At 41.7% G+C, this 21,002-nt stretch overlaps 1 long non-coding RNA gene across 1 annotated transcript; it reads left to right on the top strand.

Annotated features, from left to right (window-relative positions):
- Nucleotides 1-444: 444 nt before the first annotated feature.
- Nucleotides 445-20,603, top strand: LOC135984117 (uncharacterized). Its single transcript, XR_010602025.1, has 3 exons — nt 445-3,007; nt 4,151-4,245; nt 20,476-20,603. It is a non-coding gene; the product is annotated as an uncharacterized LOC135984117 (long non-coding RNA).
- The last annotated feature ends 399 nt before the right edge of the window (nt 20,604-21,002 follow it).

The raw sequence follows: 21,002 nt of genomic DNA on the forward strand, positions 1-21,002 counted from the left end.
TCTGCTTGCCATGTAGACATATCCTAGATGTCCACTTTCAGACCAGTTCAGGTCTTTCATTCTCTCACCAGAAGTGACTACAGAGTTCATCTTGGACTTTAGAAATGTTCCTGTCAAAAACATCGTCAACATTAATATGAAAGGCCTCCTAGATTGGAACTAGCAATCAAGGGGTTGGAAAAATCCATAACATCTAAATCATCCAGTCTTCGGATGTGTAATAGGATATGATTCAAATTTGGGAGGACATGATTCATTGTTACAGTAGTGTCAATTTACCAAATGTTTAGTTACACTATTCCCTTATAAATGATCCTTTTAAGAAGGCCTTTAGAGATGCAGCATCTTATTTTCATTTCAGTTCTAGGGGACAGCAAGAAATTTATGCATAATAACTATCAGTTACATCTAGCTAATGAATTCACATTGCTTGTAAATAAAAATTGTGTATCAAATGTGAAAACATTCAGTAGATTAACAATTTGTAAAAGCACGGACGGGCCCCATACAAAATATTATAATTCAGTTTTAAAAGCTGTAATTTCAGGAGATGCTCTTTAATTCTACTCCTCTTGGACAAGGTAGGAAATGGCAACCTGCCTGCCTGGGATAATTGGGTAATATAATACATTACTAAATTACAAAAAGATACTGGAGAAATAACCAATTTCTCTAGATTAATCTGAGTTGTTTAGTGTTCTCCGTCTTCCTGCATTCAGATTAGGTGTTCATCACCAACCTAATTCTTTTTTATGTGCATTTTTTTTAAAGCACAGTTTGCTGTAAACAGTTTAAATAGTGGTAGTTTTGTAAAGTTTTGAATAGTTTTTCACTGCCTTGAATTTTAACTTTGTGCCTCAGATTTTATTGCAGCGTGTGCAGCTTGTATCAAGATATAACCTCAGCTCCTTTTAACTTGATGAAATATTTTGGTATGGAAGTAAGGGATAAAAAAGGTTTAATGCCACATTTCTGCTCCCCTGATCTTGGTGCCATCCCCTAAATTATGCCAGCTGGTAATAGCTACCAAAGGCCATTATGCCAGCCAGGAATCATCTAGAGGGAATATTGACTTGCCTCATACCAAGCCCTCACTTTCCCTCTGTGCCAGTTTCTACAAAGGGAGATGATGTAGAGCAGTGTTTTTCAATCCGTGGGTGGTAACCCAGTACTGGGTTGTGGCATGTAAGGTGCTGGGTCGCCTTGCTCTAGTCGTTATATGTCCTGTCAGCGGTGCTGCCAAGCTAAGGCAGCCTAGTGCCTACCTGCTCCAACACCGCACTGTACCCTGTAAGTAGCCAGCAGCAGTCCGGCTTCTAGGCAGTGGGACCACCATGCACTCCCCCATGCCCCAAGCACCAGCTCCGGACTCCCACTGGCCGGTTGCCAGCCAATGGGAACTGGAGGGGGCAGTGCTTATGGGTGAGAGTCACGCAGAGCTCCTTGTGTGCCTCCACCTAGGAGCCAGACCTGCTGCTGGCTACTTCCGCAGTGCAGCACAGACCACAGTGCACCCCGGCTGTGTCCCTGAGCCGCTGGGGGTAAGTCCATGCCCGTGCCCCAATCCCTTGGCCCAACCCTGAGCCTCCCCAAACCTGGAGCTCCTCCTTCACCCCAAACCCCCCAGCCCTGACCTCCTCCCGCACCCCAGCCCTGAGCTCCCCCCCAATCTGGAGCCCCTCCTGCACCCCAAGCTGCTCATCCCCAGCTCCAGCCCAGAGCTATGACCCCCTCCCGCACTCCAACCCCCTGCCCCAGCCCTGAGCCCCCCCCAACCCAGAACCCCTTCCTGCACCTCAAACCCCTCATCCCTGGCCCCACTCCAGAGCCTGCACCCCCAGCCCAGAGCCCTGATCCCCTCCCACACCCCAACCCTCTGCCCCAGTCCCCTCCCACACCCCAAGCCCCTCATCCCCGGCTCCGTTGGGTTGCGGGTATCAACAATTTTCTTCAACTGGGTCCCCAGAAAAAAAGTTTGAAAACCACTGATGTAGAGACAATTATACTGTATCTATACTACCTGGGGATTCGCTTTTGCCAGCTGTTTTACGTTCCCTTTGCACTATCAGAGTGGCACAATGGGCCATATCAGTGGCTAAGATCATCATGTTATTTCAAAATTTGATAAAATAAACAATTAATATATCGTCTCAATGTAGCATATTTTCTTCTGACACATATATAGTTACATTTCTGCTCTTAGAAATGTAATAGCTAGATCATTCTCTAAACCAATAAATATTTTACGGGAAAATCTTGCATATGTAACTCTTTTGTCAGGTAGATAAAGGCATCAAAAAGTGCCAGGTTCAATATATAGTGTCCTTCTTGACAGATAGCTAAACTGTCTTGACCCTCCCACCCCCAAATCCCTTCCAAAATCTGGGAAAACTAAACACACCTCCCTATGCACCCATTACAGGAAGAATTTCCCCATTCTTGAGCACTCTGAGACTGTGTACAAACAAGGAAGTCTTTATTATGGGAAAAGGAACATAGTCATAACGTTTGAAAACCCAGCAACAAGACTGTATATGCAAATAGAGTAAGATACATTCTTTCTTCTGGTAACTTTGGCAACAGTCCATCTAACTACTTTCCCGCTCACTGGTGAGATGTCCCACAGGTAACAGTCTCTTGACCACACGATCTTATCCATCCACCAAGCCCCACTGACCAGTTTGGATCAGTGCAGTAGTCCAAATATGTTTCTTTTTTGCAGGTCTGTCTTCAGTCCCAAGGTTGCTGTTTGTCTGGTCCTGCTTGGTGGAGCCACCACTTAATCCAGTTTAGTAATTCAGCTTTATTAAGCTGCTAGGTAGGAAGGGTATCACTAGAGTCTACTTAGCTCTGCTGTTGTTTTCTGCAATGTTTTTCGCAGCAAGATTCTTAGTCATCTCACCATGGAGTTCTTGATCTATGTTGTCTCTTACTGTGAAGTCCTCACAAGAAGGAAGCCAAGAACACTTCAGATCTTTGAGCAGAGTCCTGGTTGTGTGGAAATGAGGTAAGAACTCTTTTCCCTCTCTGAGCTCACTATCTCTTGAAATCAAGCTCCTCTATAGTTATGGTGATTCATCAACTGTCACGAGAGGAACTGTGGGTAGGTAACCTATTCAAATAAAACTCTGTATGACAACAATTTTTCATGAACAGAGGGAAAACTTCTGGGAATAGGCTAGGCAGAATTCAATGTTTATTTTTAAATAATTTTGATGTTTCTTTTTAGCTTTTTAAATTTATATCTGTTTACTTTTCCAGAGTTGTGAGAAATTAGGGGGTCAGGCGATCTAATTTATTTAATGACCGTAGATGTTGAGATTAAAAAAACCTAAAGATTTTTAATTATTAAAACACAAGTTGTCAACTTCACGTCAAACTATACAAAGCAAATGAATACTATATATATATATATACTATATATAAATGAAACTCTACATTCTCAAGCAGTATTTTTCTTACCTGTTTTTTTCTTACCTGTTTATCTGAAAATTAAGTTTTTGATGGAAATATTTTTTGTCGATTTATATGTGTAAGGTGAAATTGACATTTGTCAACATTTACTGATAAAAATCTAATCCTTTCAAGTTTATATATAAATGAAAAATATTGAATTCCTTTGAATATATCACATTTAGTAATGTTGATGAATTTTGTAAGAAGAGCAGAAGAATATAAAGAATACAAGCTGAATTAATATTTTTGAAGGAAAGTCTTTACTAAAAAACATCCTATTTTCAAAGGACACTGTCAATATAAAAAATAATAATTTCTACCTGAACTGTTTTTACCTAGTATTAGGACACCTAAGATAACTAGAACTGAAGAAGTTATAGAGAAAATAGTAATCTATTATTTAGTTTGTTTACTTTGTCTCTTGACTGGATTTTCAGTGAATTAGTATTATTGAGTTTCTTGTCGAATCAGTTCCCCTTGTTGATTGTGTGGATCTTCATACAACAACAGGGAAGAAGGAAACATTTTTTAAAAAATTTGATTGTAAAACTAAGAAAATTGAAAGGTAGACTGATGGTCAAATCTAATACATGAAACTGCTTTCAAACTCCGCTTTTCAAATTGGCTGAATTTTAAATTGATGATGTCCATTTAAAATAAATGACTACAAGATGGATTCTTCTCTATACTATAGTCCCAATGATACAAAGGAACTACAATGTCAGCTCAGCTAATTGTGTGGAGATTTCCCTGAGTGTCGGGAGAATCCCTGGTTGGTGTCAATCTAAGGTAATCTCTTTATACCACTTTCTTTACAGATTTTGGCATAAGACGTGTGGTCATATTACATCCCTCTCTCTCTCTCTCCCCCCCCCCCCATTGTCTCCTTGGGGGAATAGCTATTCTGCAGTAGCTCTTTGCGGGCACTCTTATTCTGCATTAAAAGTCCCTTTGTGTGGTTTAGCTTAATCTACTTCAAAGTTAAAGTGCAATAGCTATTCTGCATTTCCAAAGTGGATTAAGCTAAACCTTACAAAGGCACTTTCAGTGTGGAAAAAGAGTGTCCACATGGTTGGTTTAAATTCTCACCTTAGCTAAGATCGCAATACCTTTCCGATATAGGTAAGCTCCTAGGTACTTATATGGCTCCCTATGACAAACCCCACACCAGGCAAGAAGGGGTTAAAAAGAGCAGCTTTGGGTTCAGGCAGCCCTACCACACCTATGAGGCATGCTAATCTTGGAGGAAGAGACTTAAAAAGGGAAAAGCTCTGTTCAACAGGCCCCAGTCTGGGGAGATGGACAGACCTGTCATTCTCCTCTCCCAAAGAGGAGCACAACATAGACCCAAGCTTAGACTGACTATGGGCACAGAGCAGCAAGAGATAGCTGGAAGATCTGGATAGGAGAGAGAACTGGAGCCAGTCTTTATTTCTGTTAATTTAGTTTATTTTCTTTTGTTACCTTGAGAAGTAAGATAAGGAGCTAGGCCCCAGACTGGCTCCTGTGGAGAATTAAGAGGCCCCCACCCCAAGGAGAAGGTGGATATTGGAAGTAGTCCCAGAAATAAGCAGGCGGTCTGACCAGACAGACCTTAACCACTTGCCACAAGCGTTCCTGGGCTGGAACCCTGGGTAGAGGGAGGGACTTGGTTCCCCTATAGCCTCACTGGGAAGATTAGTTGGAAGACCACAGACACAAGGGACCAGAAGGACTATTGGCCCTGGGACTCTTGGGTGAAAACCCTGATTTACCCTTAAAGGGGCAAGACCAAAAGTGACCCAGCCAGTGGGCCAAGTCACAAGGCAATGGGGAGCAGTTGTGGACCTTGTCGGGGGGACTACAGAGTACAAAACACTGCAATGCTGCTCCTACTCACAAGGCAGCGCCTGGCTGGTGAATTACTTTTCCACACTGTAGTAATTACTGAGTGGTTCACTATCTTTAAAAGATTTATCCTCGCAACTTCCCTGTGAAGTAGAGAAGTGGCTGCAGAATGACCCTTTGGGACCATTGGTAGTTGGGCATAAGTTAGAACAGTCCTGAGGTTCCTCTAATTTACGCTGGGGGCTGAACCAGCCCCTAGCTGGCCCCAGAGTTGAGGAATTACAAAGATGTTGTAAAGACAACTTTCTCCTCACAAGTCCTATATTTAGTGCAGCTCAGCCAGGCTCAAGAATCAGGGCCTATGTTTTTGCTCAGCCTAACCCAGAAATATGAAAGTTCAAGTTCATTGAAATCACTGTGTATTTGAAAATGCAGGGTTTTAAAAACTAATTGGCACTTCTAAGCCAGCTTCTTTGGCAACTTTTTTGCTAAAAGTGACACAGGCAGCAGGAGACTTCTGTTTAGGAGTGAGTAAATAAATTCCCCTACTTGCTACAGTGTTGGTTCAGCATTCAGAAAAATAGTTTTACATTTTAAAAATTAAACAATTCCTGTAGTACTGCATAATAATCCCTTTCTTCTGACTGCTAAAGCAATAGCACAGCAGGCTGAAACTTGATTAGAGTCTATTAAAATGAGCTCCCATATTGCTGGTGCCACAAATGATACAATTTTTTAGCAAGATGGCTGCCACCAGCAGCTGTCTCAGAAATATCAATTACAATTTTTAAAACTTCCAGTTTATTCGTGGTGATGAGGGCCTCTGATCTTTTGAACTTTCAGGTGGTAGGACTGAGCCAAATCAGGAGAATATGCTTTGACCCAATACTTATGCTGTGCATTCAACACACAGAAGTCAAAAAATATAATGTTCCCTTATGTTCTATTCTTAACTCATTGTTTGGGGTGTGGGTGGGAAGAATAGCCTGCAAGTTTGGTGTCAGCTTCTATTTTGAATTTCCTGGCTTTTGTCAGTTTGTGTTACGCCAGTGATGATATTTACACCAAGCCCAGATTCAGCTTTCCTTGCACTCTGTGATGGAATGCAGAATTGAGCCTATAGACTGTACAGTTTCAGTAATAACGTCGTCTTTAAATAGGAATTTAATCTGTTGCAGCCAAAGGAGATAGCAAGAGTATCTCATGTTAATGGTTGAGGAAGATCCTGTATTTTATTCCACAAATCAAATACATGGTATTCTATCAAAGTGACAAATTATCAAGTGTTCTCTATTAAATAGAAACTTAGGATTTGATCAAAAGACTGTTGAAATCAATTGGAGTTTTTCCATCAACTTCAAAGGGCTTTGGACAAGGTCCATAGGCAGCTTAAAAATATATGCAAAGAATGGGAATGAAATCTAAGTTGCAGTTTGGGAGAAGTGTTTGTGTGCCTCTTCCAGCTAGCCTGATTCCCATAAACTAAAAGTACTTCATCAGGAAGGTCCCAGCTTGGACTGGACTCTAGTTTCCCTCTTTCCCTGCAGACCAATCCTGCAAGATGCTGAACATCACTTGTGATGTGCTGGAATCAATAGGGTTGACCATGCTCCGCACTTTACAAGATTAGATCCCTGACATCATTTAATTCTCTATTATTTATTGTCATAAAAATACAAAAATCTTTAACTGAGATTAACAAGTACAAACATTCTATATTTACTTAAATGCCAAATAATTGTAAGACTCTTGTTCTGTCATCTGGTGTTGTCTTGCATATTTTGGGTCCTTATTCCAAAGAGTAAAGTCTGGTGTCTAACATTTGCCGGAAAAAGCTATGAGGAAGGACATTAGACCATTCCTTTTTCAGAGAGTGAAATGGAAAAAGTGGGAGCTAATAGGGTAATGATACCACATAACTCCTACATAATGCATTACAGAGGAGGATAAGTATTATCATCCCCATTTTGCAATTAGGGGAAAACGAGGTAGAGTGATTTGTTGAAAGTCAGATAACACTGGTCTACAATTTTTGAGAAGTCGTCTGCTTCAGAGATAAAATGTGCTATTTATTATGTATTTTGATGTGCTGAATTCAAATATGACAATTAAAACAACTGATTGGCTACTGTTTCTAAGATATTTAAGTTTTTACATTTTATGTCTATGTATATTGTGTAGAGAGTAGAGTTTGAATCATAAATTGTAAAACTAGGTCTTTTCATGTGTTTATGGTTGCTATACATGATAATATTTCACCTGTCCTGTTTATGTAACACTTTAAAAATCAGCAAAAGGGTTATATAAATAAAATTTATTATGAAACAAAAGGCAAAAAACTATTCTGTACATAGTTTAGTCCTATTCAGTGTCTACTCGGCGCTTCTTGGCTTGTCTCTTGTATTCATTAAATGGAGCATCTCTTGGCACTGTCCAGCAATAGTCTGCAAGCATTGATGGGCTCCATTTGCCCTGATAGCGTTTCTCCATTGTTGCAATGTCCTGGTGAAATCGCTCGCCGTGCTCGTCGCTCCCTGCTCCGCAGTTCGGTGGGAAAAAATCTAGATGAGAGTGCAAAAAATGTATCTTTAGTGACATGTTGCAGCCAAGGCTTTTGTATGCCTTGAGGAGGTTTTCCACCAACAACCTGTAGTTGTCTGCCTTGTTGTTTCCGAGAAAATGTATTGCCACAAACTGGAAGGCTTTCCATGCCGTCTTTTCCTTGCCACGCAGTGCATGGTCAAATGCATCATCTCGAAGAAGTTCACGAATCTGAGGACCAACAAAGACACCTTCCTTTATCTTAGCTTCACTTAACCTTGGAAATTTTCTGCGGAGGTACTTGAAAGCTGCTTGTGTTTTGTCAATGGCCTTGACAAAGTTCTTCATCAGAGCCAGCTTGATGTGTAAGGGTGGTAACAAAATCTTCCTTGATTCAACAAGTAGTGGATGCTGAACACTTTTCCTCCCAGGCTCCAATGACTGTCGGACTGGCCAATCTTTCTTGATGTAGTGGGAATCTCTTGCACGACTATCCCATTTGCAGAGAAAACAGCAGTACTTTGTGTATCCAGTCTGCAGACCAAGCAAGAGAGCAACAACCTTCAAATCGCCACAAAGCTGCCACTGATGTTGGTCATAGTTTATGCACCTCAAAAGTTGTTTCATGTTGTCATAGGTTTCCTTCATATGGACTGCATGACCAACTGGAATTGATGGCAAAACATTGCCATTATGCAGTAAAACAGCTTTAAGACTCGTCTTCGATGAATCAATGAACAGTCTCCACTCATCTGGATCGTGAACGATGTTGAGGGCTGCCATCACACCATCGATCTGGTTGCAGGCTACAAGATCAGCTTCCATGAAGAAGAATGGGACAAGATCCTTTTGACGGTCACGGAACATGGAAACCCTAACATCACCTGCCAGGAGATTCCACTGCTGTAGTCTGGAGCCCAACAGCTCTGCCTTACTCTTGGGTAGTTCCAAATCCCTGACAAGGTCATTCAGTTCACCTTGTGTTATGAGGTGTGGTTCAGAGGAGGAGGATGGGAGAAAATGTGGGTCCTGTGACTTTGATGGTTCAGGACCAGAAGTTTCATCCTCTTCCTTGTCTGAGTCAAGTGAGAATGATTCTGGTGCATCAGGAACTGGCAGTCCTTCTCCGTGGGGTACTGGGCGTATAGCTGATGGAATGTTTGGATAATGCACAGTCCACTTTTTCTTCTTTGACACACCTTTCCCAACTGGAGGCACCATGCAGAAGTAACAATTGCTGGTATGATCTGTTGGCTCTCTCCAAATCATTGGCACTGCAAAAGGCATAGATTTCCTATTCCTGTTCAACCACTGGTGAAGATTTGTTGCACAAGTTTTGCAGCATATGTGTGGGGCCCACCTCTTGTCCTGATCTCCAGTTTTGCAGCCAAAATAAAGGTGATGGGCTTTCTTAACCATAGTGGTTATACTGCACTTTTGTGATGCAAAAGTCACTTCACCACAAACATAGCAGAAGTTATCTGCACTGTTCACACAAGTACGAGGTATCTCTGCTCACTTTGGCTAAACTGAAATGTGTCCCTTTGCAAAATAAAACACTGACAAATAAGAGAGCACAACACTGTATGATTTCTAGAGCTGATATAGGGCAATTTGTTCAGCAGAGTGATGTAAGCTTCGTTATGATTGCATCGTCCATGACTTCTAGGAATAACATGATGCAATTCATATCATGTATGACGCAATACCAGCTTCAGATTGCATCATTCATTGTTTTGCCTAAAAAACAAGTACTGTCCAAACCCAGTCATAGATTTATTCATAGACCCAGTCAAAGATGTATTTTAGTCATTTCTGGTTTAAATTGAGATCCCTTCCCTTTATAACTCACTTATCCTCCACCATTCCCAAGTCAAGGGTCGTATGTACTGACTCAATAGCATATCTTGAAAACTAGAGCCAATCAACAATTTTAAGCATCATTTTCGTTCTCAGTGTCCCAGAATTAGTAAAGTTTGACCACATTTATTTCAGAAGCATTTTGGCTGTAGAGCAGTGTAACAGGTCAATGGGAGACAAAGGAATAGAACCCAGGTTTCCTTACTCTTAGCTGAGTGTCCTAGCCCCTAGACCCCACCAAATAAGCTGTTATGGCTAGACAGCAGATGTCCTACCAGAAAAGCAGCTAAGCTACTGCAAAGCAGTGTAGTAAAAACTTATGTATGAAAATAGGCAATACAAAGAGTAGACAGTGTTACTATTAATTTATTATTTTTATAAAGTCAGATGTATGCTAACGGAGGAACTGCACAAAAACATGAGACTCTTCCCTGAAGAGTTTAAACTCTAAATGGACAATATTTAGGTGAGGAAATTAATGCAACTGAAAGCAAATTGACCCCCTGATTTCATTTCAGTCTCCTGGATATATATATATTTATTATATACAAAAATACATTAAAAGAACATTAATAAGACTGAGAAGTCAAGCACTCAAAAGTGAGGAAATTCCACAATTAAGTTTGCCTGTGCAACCTTGTTTGTATGCATTGCGATACAGTTTTTGATTACATGATCACATACTATATTGTCATGAAGTAATGTAAATATGATATCAAAATAAGAAACCCATACAAAAAAAAGAAGCAAAAATTCCAAATTCAAAACCAAAACATTGTTTTAAAAAAATTCTTGCAGGAATTTTTCTCAAAATTGACAAGTTTTTCAAAATATTTTGATTTTGGTGAAAATGGCATTTTTAATCAGAACACCATTTTGACAAAACAATTCTGTATTGACACCTACATGATTAATCAGCAGGGTTTGAACCTTTAGATCCACTGCACAGACCTCTGTCTCTTGAACTAATGGAATAACTGATAGTAATAGTAGGATGTCATCCTCTCTGTGGAACGGCTCTAGCGGGGGGTGGCATATTTTGCCAGTGGGCTTCAACAGATATTTGCTGACACCGTGAAATGCTAAGACTCAGTATTCTTGGGTTCTATTCCAGGCTCTGGAGGGGAATGTGTTATAGTGGGCACAGATTCTTCTGCCCGTTTCCCCCAACAAGCATGACCTCTTCTGGCCTCCAACGTGTCCCAATCTTATTCTAGTGCTGTCTTTATCCCACCACTGGCTCCTCATTGCAGTCCCATTCTGCTCACCTAGCCGGTCTCAGTCTCCCTCTCATGCTCAGTCTCCTGGACCAGTCATTCCCAGTTACCCCCTCTTTATTCTCAGTCTCCTTGTCCTGGCAGCCCCAGCTCTATCCCACCCAGCTCCCCAATCTATCACTCTCCCCACCTTTGTTTCCACTCACCAACCTCCATCCAGACACTCCATCCCCAATGGCTCCCAATGCCAGACTCCCTCTCTGGACTTCTCACCCTCTCTCAGCGTCTTTGCCCAATTAGTCACAGTTTTTTTCCCCTGTGCCCCAACTCCTTGTCAGAGCTGTCACCCCTCCCCCCATATATATCTCCCACCTCACTGATTCCAAGCTCCTTGCCCAGCCAGTCCCAGTCTCTCCCCAGCTCCTCATCTAATTTCAGCTCCCCCCATATTCCTCACTGTTTTCCCCACCTTGGCTTCTAATCCTAGTCTCCATGCCCAGTCCCAATCTCCACACTCAGTGCCAGCCTCCATTTCCAGTTACTGCCCCCAGGCTCCTTGTTCCAATTTACTTTCCCCCAGCCTTCCCTTCTTCACTCTAGTTCTTGTCCCCTCTTCATTTGAATAAGATGATTTCCTCCTGCACACTATCTGGGTGCCAGCTGGGGGACATGGATGGCACAAGAGAGACAGGCTTCCTGCTTTCCATTGCAGTGCCCAGCCCTAAATCAGCCCAAGAACCGGGAGTAGCCATTACAGTTAAAGTCTGGCTTTGCGTCTATAGACCTGGGATGGAGTGATCATACTTAGTTGCTCTGTGGGGACAGTGCATGTGCACTCTTTCACATGCAGGAACTATGAGCAGATGGACTGTGTTCAGTTGCTCTGTAGAGATGGGGCACATGCAGCATGGTGAGCACTAGGAGGTATGAGAATATTGAGCTTGCTCAATCTTTGGACAGTTTAGCTGTTAAAATCTAGCAAGTCTCTATTGAGCATGTGTAAAATATTATTTTTTTCAAAGGCTTATAATTTGTTCAAATGTGAATAGATTTTCACATGGATGGCCAAAGACATATCCCTCACACCAAGGACACTCCCATACCAAATTTCTAGCCCCTGCCCCAAAGAATTGTGGCTCTACAGCTTTCCAAATCAAAAGTTGCCAGAATTTTTTAAACATTGAAATGCAACTTATTTTCCATAGCTTCATTCTGAGAAAAGTCTGAACTGTTTTGTCTGAAATTTAAAAAAAGGGTCAATCTGAAGCAGACACCTGGCATTGAAAATTTCAGCCTGAATTATTAATGTTTGGTAAAGCTATCATAGAACCATAGCAATGTAGGATTGTAAGAGACCTAAGGCAGGACCAAGTTAACCTAGACCATCCCTGACAGGTGTTTTGTCCTGGTCTTAAAAACCTCCAATGATGGGTATTTCACAACCTCCCTTGGAAGCCTATTGCAGAGATGAACTACCCTTATAGTTAAAAAGATTTTCCTAATATCTAACCTAACCCCCCCTCTCTGCAGATTAAGCTCATTACTCCTTGTCCTACCTTCAGTGGACATGGAGTACAAGTGATCACCCCCTCTTTAGAAAAGCTCTCAACCGGTCCACCCTCAGTTGTCTTTTTTCAAGACTAAACCTGTCCAGTTTTTTAAACCTTTCCTCATAGGTTAGGTATTCTAAACTTTCTATCATTATTTTTAGCTGACCTCTGGACTCTATAGTTTAGCCACTTGTGCCCAGAATTGGACACAGTACTCAGGCTGAAGTCTCACCATTACATAATTGAGTAGGGGCAATTACCTCCCATTTCTTACATAAAACTCTCCTGTTAATATAGCTCCAAAATATTAGCCTTTTTTGCAATTGCATCACATTGTTAACTCATATTCAATTAGTGATCCACTATACCCCACAGATCTTTTTCAGAACTACAGCCACCCACCCTATTATTCCAATTTTGTATTTGTGCATTTGATGTTTTTCTTCCTAAATGTAGAATTTGTGCTTGTCTTTATTGAATTTAATCTTGTTGATTTCAGACGAATTCTCCAATTTGTCAAGGTAATTTTTAACTCTAATCCTATCTTCCATACCTCGTACAACCACTCCTGACTTGGTGCCATTCACAAATTTTATAAGCATACTCTCCACTCCATTATGCAAGTCATTAGTGAAAATGTTGATTTGTCTCAGACACAGAAAAGACCCCTATGGGATCCCACTAGATATTTTCTACCAGTTTGACAGCAAACCATCGATAACTATTCTTTGAGTAGTCTTTCAACCAGTTGTGTACCCACCTTATAGTATTTTCATCTAGACCAAATTTCCCTAATTTGCTTATGAGAGTGTCATGTGTGACTGTTCCACTGTCCACTAGGCCAGTAACCCCATCAAAGATGGAAATTAGGTTGGTCTGGCATGATTTGTACTTGACAAATTCATAATTGCTTATTCCTTATAACCCTGTGATCCTGTAGACGGTCACAAATTAATTGTTTAATAATTGTTTAAAATATCTTCCAGGTATTGAAGTTAGGCTGACTGGTCTATAATTCCCTGGGTCCTTCCTCCCCTCCCCCTTTTAAAAATAGGTACTATGTTTGCCCTTCTACAACCCTCTGGGACCTCACACATCCTGCATGTGTTCTCAAAGATAATTGGTAATGGTTCTGAGATTGCTTCTGCTGGTTCCTTAAGTATCCTAGGATGAATTTTATCAGGCCCAGTTGACTTGAACACATCTAACTAATCTAAAGTTCTTTTTTCTTTCCCTGTTTTGGCTTGCCTTTCTTCTTCATTGCTAATATTAATTGTTATGTATCTGGTCACCACTGACCTTTTTAGTGAAGACTGAAGCAAAATAGGCATTAAACACCTCAGCCTTCTTGATGTTACCTTCCCTGCTAAGTAGACCTACATTTCCCTTCCTCTTTCTCTTGCTTCTAATGTATTTGAAAAACTTTTTGATCTTATAAGCAACTGAATGAGGAGTCAGGCAATCTTACTAAGACATGATGCTACCAGCCCTGCCTGTAATAAACTGCATATGGGATGTTTGCTGGCAAATACTTGACAAATCCTCAGGAACCACAATGCCAAGTATGTCACAGATAGTTAGGCTTATTTATGCCTTGCTTCCAGTAGTCACTTACTTGAGATGAGATCCATGCTTAATAGACCTTTTGGAAGGTGTGTGCTTTAAGGAAGGATTTAAAAGAAGAGAGAAGATATAGGGGGCATTCAGTATCCGGTAAAGAGAGTATATAATGAAAGCCAAAAGTCAGGAGCTCTGCAACCAAGGATGTTTATTCCTTTCCTTCTTGTAAATAACCTGAGCAGAATGGAGGAAGAAGCAGGAGAACTCATTTTTTATTATTGGGAAAGGTTATGTGTTTCATACTACTCACATGCATAAATGGACATAGAAGCTGGAACTAGGGGTGTGGGGGGTGCTGTGCCCCCTGGCTTGAAGTGGTTTCCATAATATTCAGCGTTTACAATTTGATTCAAGGGCTCTCAGCACCCCCATTATACAAATTGTTCCAGCACTCCTGTAAATAGACCAAGTCAATACTGCTCTGTTTATGCATGATCACCCCGCTTCTTTACACAAGGGAAACTCATTTCTCTGAGGCAAGCATAAGGAAAAAAATTAAGCTCAGGCTTTTGAGATTAGCCATATTACAATTTTGGAGTATTATTACTATTGTATATCTTTAAAAACTAACGGATTTTTTTAAATTATTTTTTTGTACAAAAAGGCTAGGTCCATTATACTCCAAAATGTCATGTTGTATATTTTTTAGTAAGAGGACCTAGAAGAGATTCACTCAAAACAGGTTAATTTTAAAATATTTTTCTATAACTTAAATATATAAATATAAGTTCCGGAAATTTAAAATAAAAAGACTCCCAAGATGAGTCTTTATATGTCAAGCCAAACACTGGAGTGAATTTTTATGGTCTAGTTTTGAACCCATGAAAGTAGAGGCTTATAAGTACTGACAAAACCTTAAAGTAGCGTGAACAGTGCTACTATAATGCTTCTAGATTTCTGGGATTTCTTTTAAAACATTTGAAAATAAATAATACAGATTATGTTGAGAAACTACAAAGGAAAGAAGGTAGCTTTGACAATGCATAATAGGTGTCAGTTCTAAATATGATTAGTATTCCAACAACGTATTGCAAATTGACCTTGTTCACTTCAAATAAAAACTTAGAAGTGAATTGCAGTAAAAACAACAACAAAACCCTTTTTCTTATAAAACCAGTCATTCAGTTACCTGAAATTATTCTGCTGACTACTGTTTTTTTCTACATTTTGGCCACAATCTCCTTTTTGGGGGGGTAGGAGGGTTGGGGGAGAAAGACTTTTTGGGTCAGAAAATAAATATCTACAAATACTGCATCAGTATTTCTAACACTGATGAGCTTTTTTTGCCTTCATTTATAGTGTATCATCACAAATGTACAGCAAACTTATGATTTCATTTATAGTTTATAAATTATAGGGTTTTATAGTTATTTACAATTCATTTATAGTTATATACACCTGTACCCCGATATAACGTAACCCGATATAACACGAATTTGGATATAACGTGGTAAAGCAGTGCTCTGGGAGGGCGGAGCTGCGCACTCCGGCGGATCAAAGCAAGTTCAATATAACGTGGTTTCACCTACAATGCCGTAAGATTTTCTGGCTACCGAGGACAGCGTTCTATCAGGGTAGAGGTGTATCTGTAAAAATTAAGATTTACATGTACAATAAAACTACATTGCTGTCATGAATCTGATTGTTAGTTGACTCTTAAAAAAAATTGTCCTGGATGAATGCTCTGCTTGTTACAGAACCAATGTTGTATATTTTATCTAGTGACACTATGAGACTGACTAACTCATAAGAATCAATAAACAGGATGTATCTTTATGGTCAGCATACAGACAGGGACGTCCCTAGCCATTTTGGTGCCCTACGCAGCCCCCCATGGGGGGCGGGGGGCTGTGTGGGGCCACAGGCCTCCGCAGGGGTAGGGGCTGAGGGGTAGGGGGGAACCCCCCTGGTCCCAGGCCGCTCTGCTCTGCTCTCCTGGCTCCCAGCCTTGGGGGGCAGGAGTGGAACCTCCCCCCCAGCACTCACCAGCGGTGCAGTTGGGAGCCAGGGGATCGGAGCTGGCTGGAGCCAGGTTGCTCCACTAACCACGCGGTGAGTGCAGGGCCAACCCCTGCAGCAGTCCTCAGGGAACTGGGAGCGGGGCTGGGGCAGAGCAGGGGCGGGAAGAGGCGGGGTGGGGGTGGAGCAGGGGCCAGGGCTTCAGGAAGGGGTGAAGTGGGGGCCGGGCTGGGGCAGAGCAGGGGCAGGAAGTGGCAAGGCTGGGGCGGAGCAGGGGTGGAGGCCAGGGGGAAGAGCCGGAGCAGGGGCTGGAGTAGCACGCAGCTGCGCAGGGTGCCAGGAAATGTGGTGCCCCAAATTTTCTGGTGCCCTACGCAGATGCATACTTTGCGTATGGGTAGGGACAGCCTTGCATACAGATTATAGAATCATAAAAATATAGGTTTGGAAGGAACCTCGAGAGGTTATCTAGTCCAGCCTTCTGCGGGAGGCAGAACCAAGTATACTTAGACCATCTCTGACAGGTGTTTGTTTAACTTCTTTAAAAGCTCCAATGATGGGGATTCCACAATCTCCCTTGGAAGCCTGTTACAGAACTTAAGTATCCTTATAAGTTTTTCCTAATAACTAACCTAAATATCCCTTGGTGCAGATTAAGCCCATTTCTTCTTGTTCTACTTTCAGTGGACATGGAGAACAATTGATCATCCTTTTTAGAGCAGTTTAGTTTTCTTTTTTCAAAACTAAACATACCCAGGTTTTTTAACATTTCCTCATAGGTTGGGTTTTATAAACATTTTATCATTTTTGTAGCTGTCTTTGGACCCTGTCCAATTTATTCACATCTTTCTTAAAGTGTGGCACCCAAAACTAGATACAATAGGACCAGTTGAGGCCTCACCAGTGCTGAGTAGAGTGAGATAAATACCTCCCATGTCTTATATACAACACTCCCTTTAATACACCCCCCGAATATTAGTCTTTTTTGCAGCTGCATCTGATTGGTGGCTCATATGTCATTTGTGATCCACTATAACCCTTAAATCTTTTTCTGCAGTTATACTGCCTGCCCAATTATTCCCCACTTTATAGGTGTGTATTTTATTTTTTCTTCCTGAGTGTAGTACTTTGCACTTGTCTTTATTGAATCTTTATTAATCTTGTTGATTTCAGACCAATTCTCCAATTTGTCAAGGTAATTTTTAATTCTATTCCTGTCCTCCAAAGTGGTTGCAACCACTCCTGACTTGGTGTCATTCACAAATTTAATAAGCATACTCTCCACTCCATTCTCCAAGCCATTAATGAAAATAATTAATTGTATTGGGCCCAGGAAAGACCCCTATGGGGCCCCACTAGATAGGTTCTCTCAGTTTGATGGTGAACCATTGATAACTACTCTTTGAGGATCAACCTGTTGTCCACCTTGCAGTAATTTCATCTAGTCCACATTTCTCTAATTTGTTTATGAGACTGTTATAGTCATAGAGGTTAAGGCCAGAATGGACCACCATCTAGATCATGTAGTCTGATCTGCACATCACAGGCCACCAACACATCTCTCATCTGAACACTAAACTCAGCAACCAAAATTAGACCAAAGTATTATAGCCCACAGGAGAGTAGATTTTTATGCGCCATAAGCAAAGAATAGGAGGGACTAAGGTGCAGCAAGCCCTAGGCCCCCACAATGATAAGGAAATTATTAAGCAAGATATGCCCAGATGATCCTGGCAAGTGACCCACATGCACATGCTGCAGAGAAAGTTAAAAAAAAACAACTGTCAACCAGACCTGAGGGAAATTTCTCCCTGACCCCAGGTCAATAACAAACAGTTAGACCCATGTGAGCAAGAACCAGCCAACCAAGCATATGAGAGACAGGGAATGCTTGGTGCGACCTCAGAGCTCTGGCCCAGCCCGTCCAATATCTCATATTCAACCATGGCCTTCTCTAATGTTTCACAGGAGTAAAAAAACAAACCAAAACCCATACATTGGACGGAGAAAAAATACCTTCCTGACCTCTGCAAGTGGCTGACTGAAACCCTGAATCATGAGCTTTTAGGAACATAAGATCTAAACAAAAGTGAGTCCCAGATCCGCAGAGCCCCACCATCACAAGCAACCCCATCATACAGTCACACTCATAAACTTGTCCATCTCTCATGTGCTACTGTGTCAAAGTCTTACTAAAATCAATATAGAGTGTGTCTACTCCTTCCTCTCATCCAGTAGGCCATTAACCCTGCCAAAGAAGGAAATTAGGTTGGTTTGGCATGATTTGTTCTTAGAATCATAGAACTGGAAGGGACCTCGAGGGGTCATCTAGTCCAGTCCCCTGCAATCAAGGCAGGACTAAGTATTTTCTAGACCATTCCTGACAGGTGTTTGTCGAACCTGCTCTTAAAAATCCCCAATGATGGAGATTCTACAACCTCCCTAGGCAATTTATTCCAGTGCTTAACCACTCTGACAGTTAGGACATTTTTCCTAATGTCCAAACTAAACCGCCCTTGCTGCAATTTAATCCCATTGCTTCTTGTTCTATCCTCAGAGGTTAAGAGGAACAATTTTCTCCCTCCCCTTGTAACAAAATTTTATGTACTTGAAAACTGTTATGTCCCCTCTCAGTCTTCCCTTCTCCAGACTAAACAAACCCATTTTTTTCAATCTTCCCTCATAGGTCATGTTTTCTAGACCTTTAATCATTTTTGTTGCTCTTCTCTGGACTTTCTCTAATTTGTTCACATCTTTCCTGAAATGTGGCACCCAGAACTACCCAATACTCCAGTTGAGGCCTAATCAGCGCAGAGTAGAGTGGAAGAATTACTTCTCGTGTCTTGCTTACAAAAGTCCTGCTAACACATCCCAGAATGATGTTTGCTTTTTTTGCAACAGCATTACACTGTTGACTCATATTTAGCTTGTAATCCACTATGACCCCCATATCCCTTTCCACAATAACTCCTTCCTAGGCAGTCATTTCCCATTTTGTATGTGTGCAACTGATTGATCCTTCCTAAGTGCAGTACTTTGCATTTGTCCTTATTGAATTTCATCCTATTTACTTCAAACAATTTCTCCAGTTTGTCCTGATCATTTTGAATTTTAATACTATCCTCCAAAGCACTTGCAAGCCCTCCCAGCTTTATAAGTGTACTCTCTATGCCATTATTTAAATCATTGATGAAGATATTGAACAGAACCGGACCCAGAGTTTCGGAGTGCAGGAGCGGGTACGGGGTCCAACTGGGGTTGTGGACTCTGGGGTGGGGCCAAAGATGAGGGGTTTGGGGTGCAGAAGAGGGCTCAGGGCTGGGGCAGGGGGTTGGTGTGTGTGTGGGGGAGGGGTGGGCTCTGGGGTGGAGCGAGGAATAAGGGGTTTGGGGTGCAGGAGTGGGCTCAGGGCTGGGGCAGGGGGCTGAGGTGCAGGAGGAGGTGTGGGGCACTTACCTGTGGTGGAGGTGTGGCCAGGGGGCTCCGCACGCTGCCCTTGCACCTGCGGTTTCTGGCCAATGGGAGCTGTGGAGCCGGCACTTGGGCAGTGGCAGAGTGGAGCCAGGCCAGGCAGGAAGCTTGTTTTAGTCCCAGGCCCGCACTGCGCCGTGGACCAAACTTTTATTGTCTAAAACCAGATACCTGGCAACCATCGGCTAGCTATATGTAGGCCAAGATTCATTAGCCATGATCCTTTCTCCCTAGCCAGCACTTTCCAGAGCTGGTCTTTAACCAATGGAAAGGCCTTCATGACAATCCCCTCTCATTTGAGTACATTAGAAATACGAGGAAGGCTCAGGTTTCATTTTAAAAGAAAGATGCTAGACCTTTTCCTTGTGAAGATTGTCTTGAAAAGGTGAGCCAATATAAACAGATCACAAGGGTTGAAATGAAATAAGTTTTATGTAAGATGAGTCCGCTGGAAATTTTCCAAAGAGTCCTCTTTCTAATCCTCCCCATATCCTCAGGTCAGGCTTGTGCATAGCAGTATTTACATTTAAGGGATGTTGAAAAAATTATTTTGCAAGCTTGCCCTTGTAAATTGTAAAGACAGCCCTCTCGTATTGTACTTTGCAGTTTCATGGTGTGCAGGGAAGTGTGGAACCCAGCAGAGGGGATTCCTGTGGCTGGCTTCCCCCCTGCCACTTTCTTTTTCTTCCGTGCTGCAGAACAACACAGGTTTTACACGCCTGCAAATGGGGTAGATTAGGGTTTGGGCCAATTGGTGTTTTCTTATCCGAAGCTTAAAAGTGATAATCAAGGTCAAAGACCAAATTACGTACACTATGTTATTTGCAGACAGTAGCAACTGTCAGCCCTTAGTGGACTAGATTATTAAGAACCTAATTTCATATGACTTCAAAGGCTGCATACTCATTTTATGCTGAGTGAAGGCACCGCCAATGGGATGCTAAATCTCTAAAACTAATTCTCAAACTTTACAGAATATGTGATGTAAAGAAGATTCATATAAAAACTAAAGGAGAATTTTTAACAAGAAGTACCATATCTGTCAAACCAACTGAGAAGATTTGTAGATCAGTGGAAAAAGGATTAAGAAAATTCATGGAGATATAAGGTATGTAAGGCAACTGTGTATTCTTTTGGATCAATTCCAAAACTGAAACAGGACTCTTTTTGGAAAGGGCGGGAGTAACAGAAAATGAAATGAATACCTGTATTTTACCAAAGTCTGGGAATACATTAGCAGTGCTTGAGAGCATATTTAGATATCTCTGTGTCTGATTTGAATATATGTACAGTGATGTGTGTGTATAAGAACCTGCATGGTTAAAACTTGGGACCACAGAGGTTCTGGGCTACTGATGTTTCCACATCACTACAGGAGACTTAGCCTAGGCTCCTGTGGGAGGACCCAGTGAGGCTGGGCCTCGCAGGAAGTACCACCCAGCAGGACCTGAGTGGCAGCTTCTCGCAGCCCACTGATTGGCTGGCACCAGTATGTAAGCCA

This window comes from Chrysemys picta, chromosome 5 (assembly GCF_011386835.1).
Source record: "Chrysemys picta bellii isolate R12L10 chromosome 5, ASM1138683v2, whole genome shotgun sequence".
NCBI classification, from domain to species: Eukaryota; Metazoa; Chordata; order Testudines; family Emydidae; genus Chrysemys; species Chrysemys picta.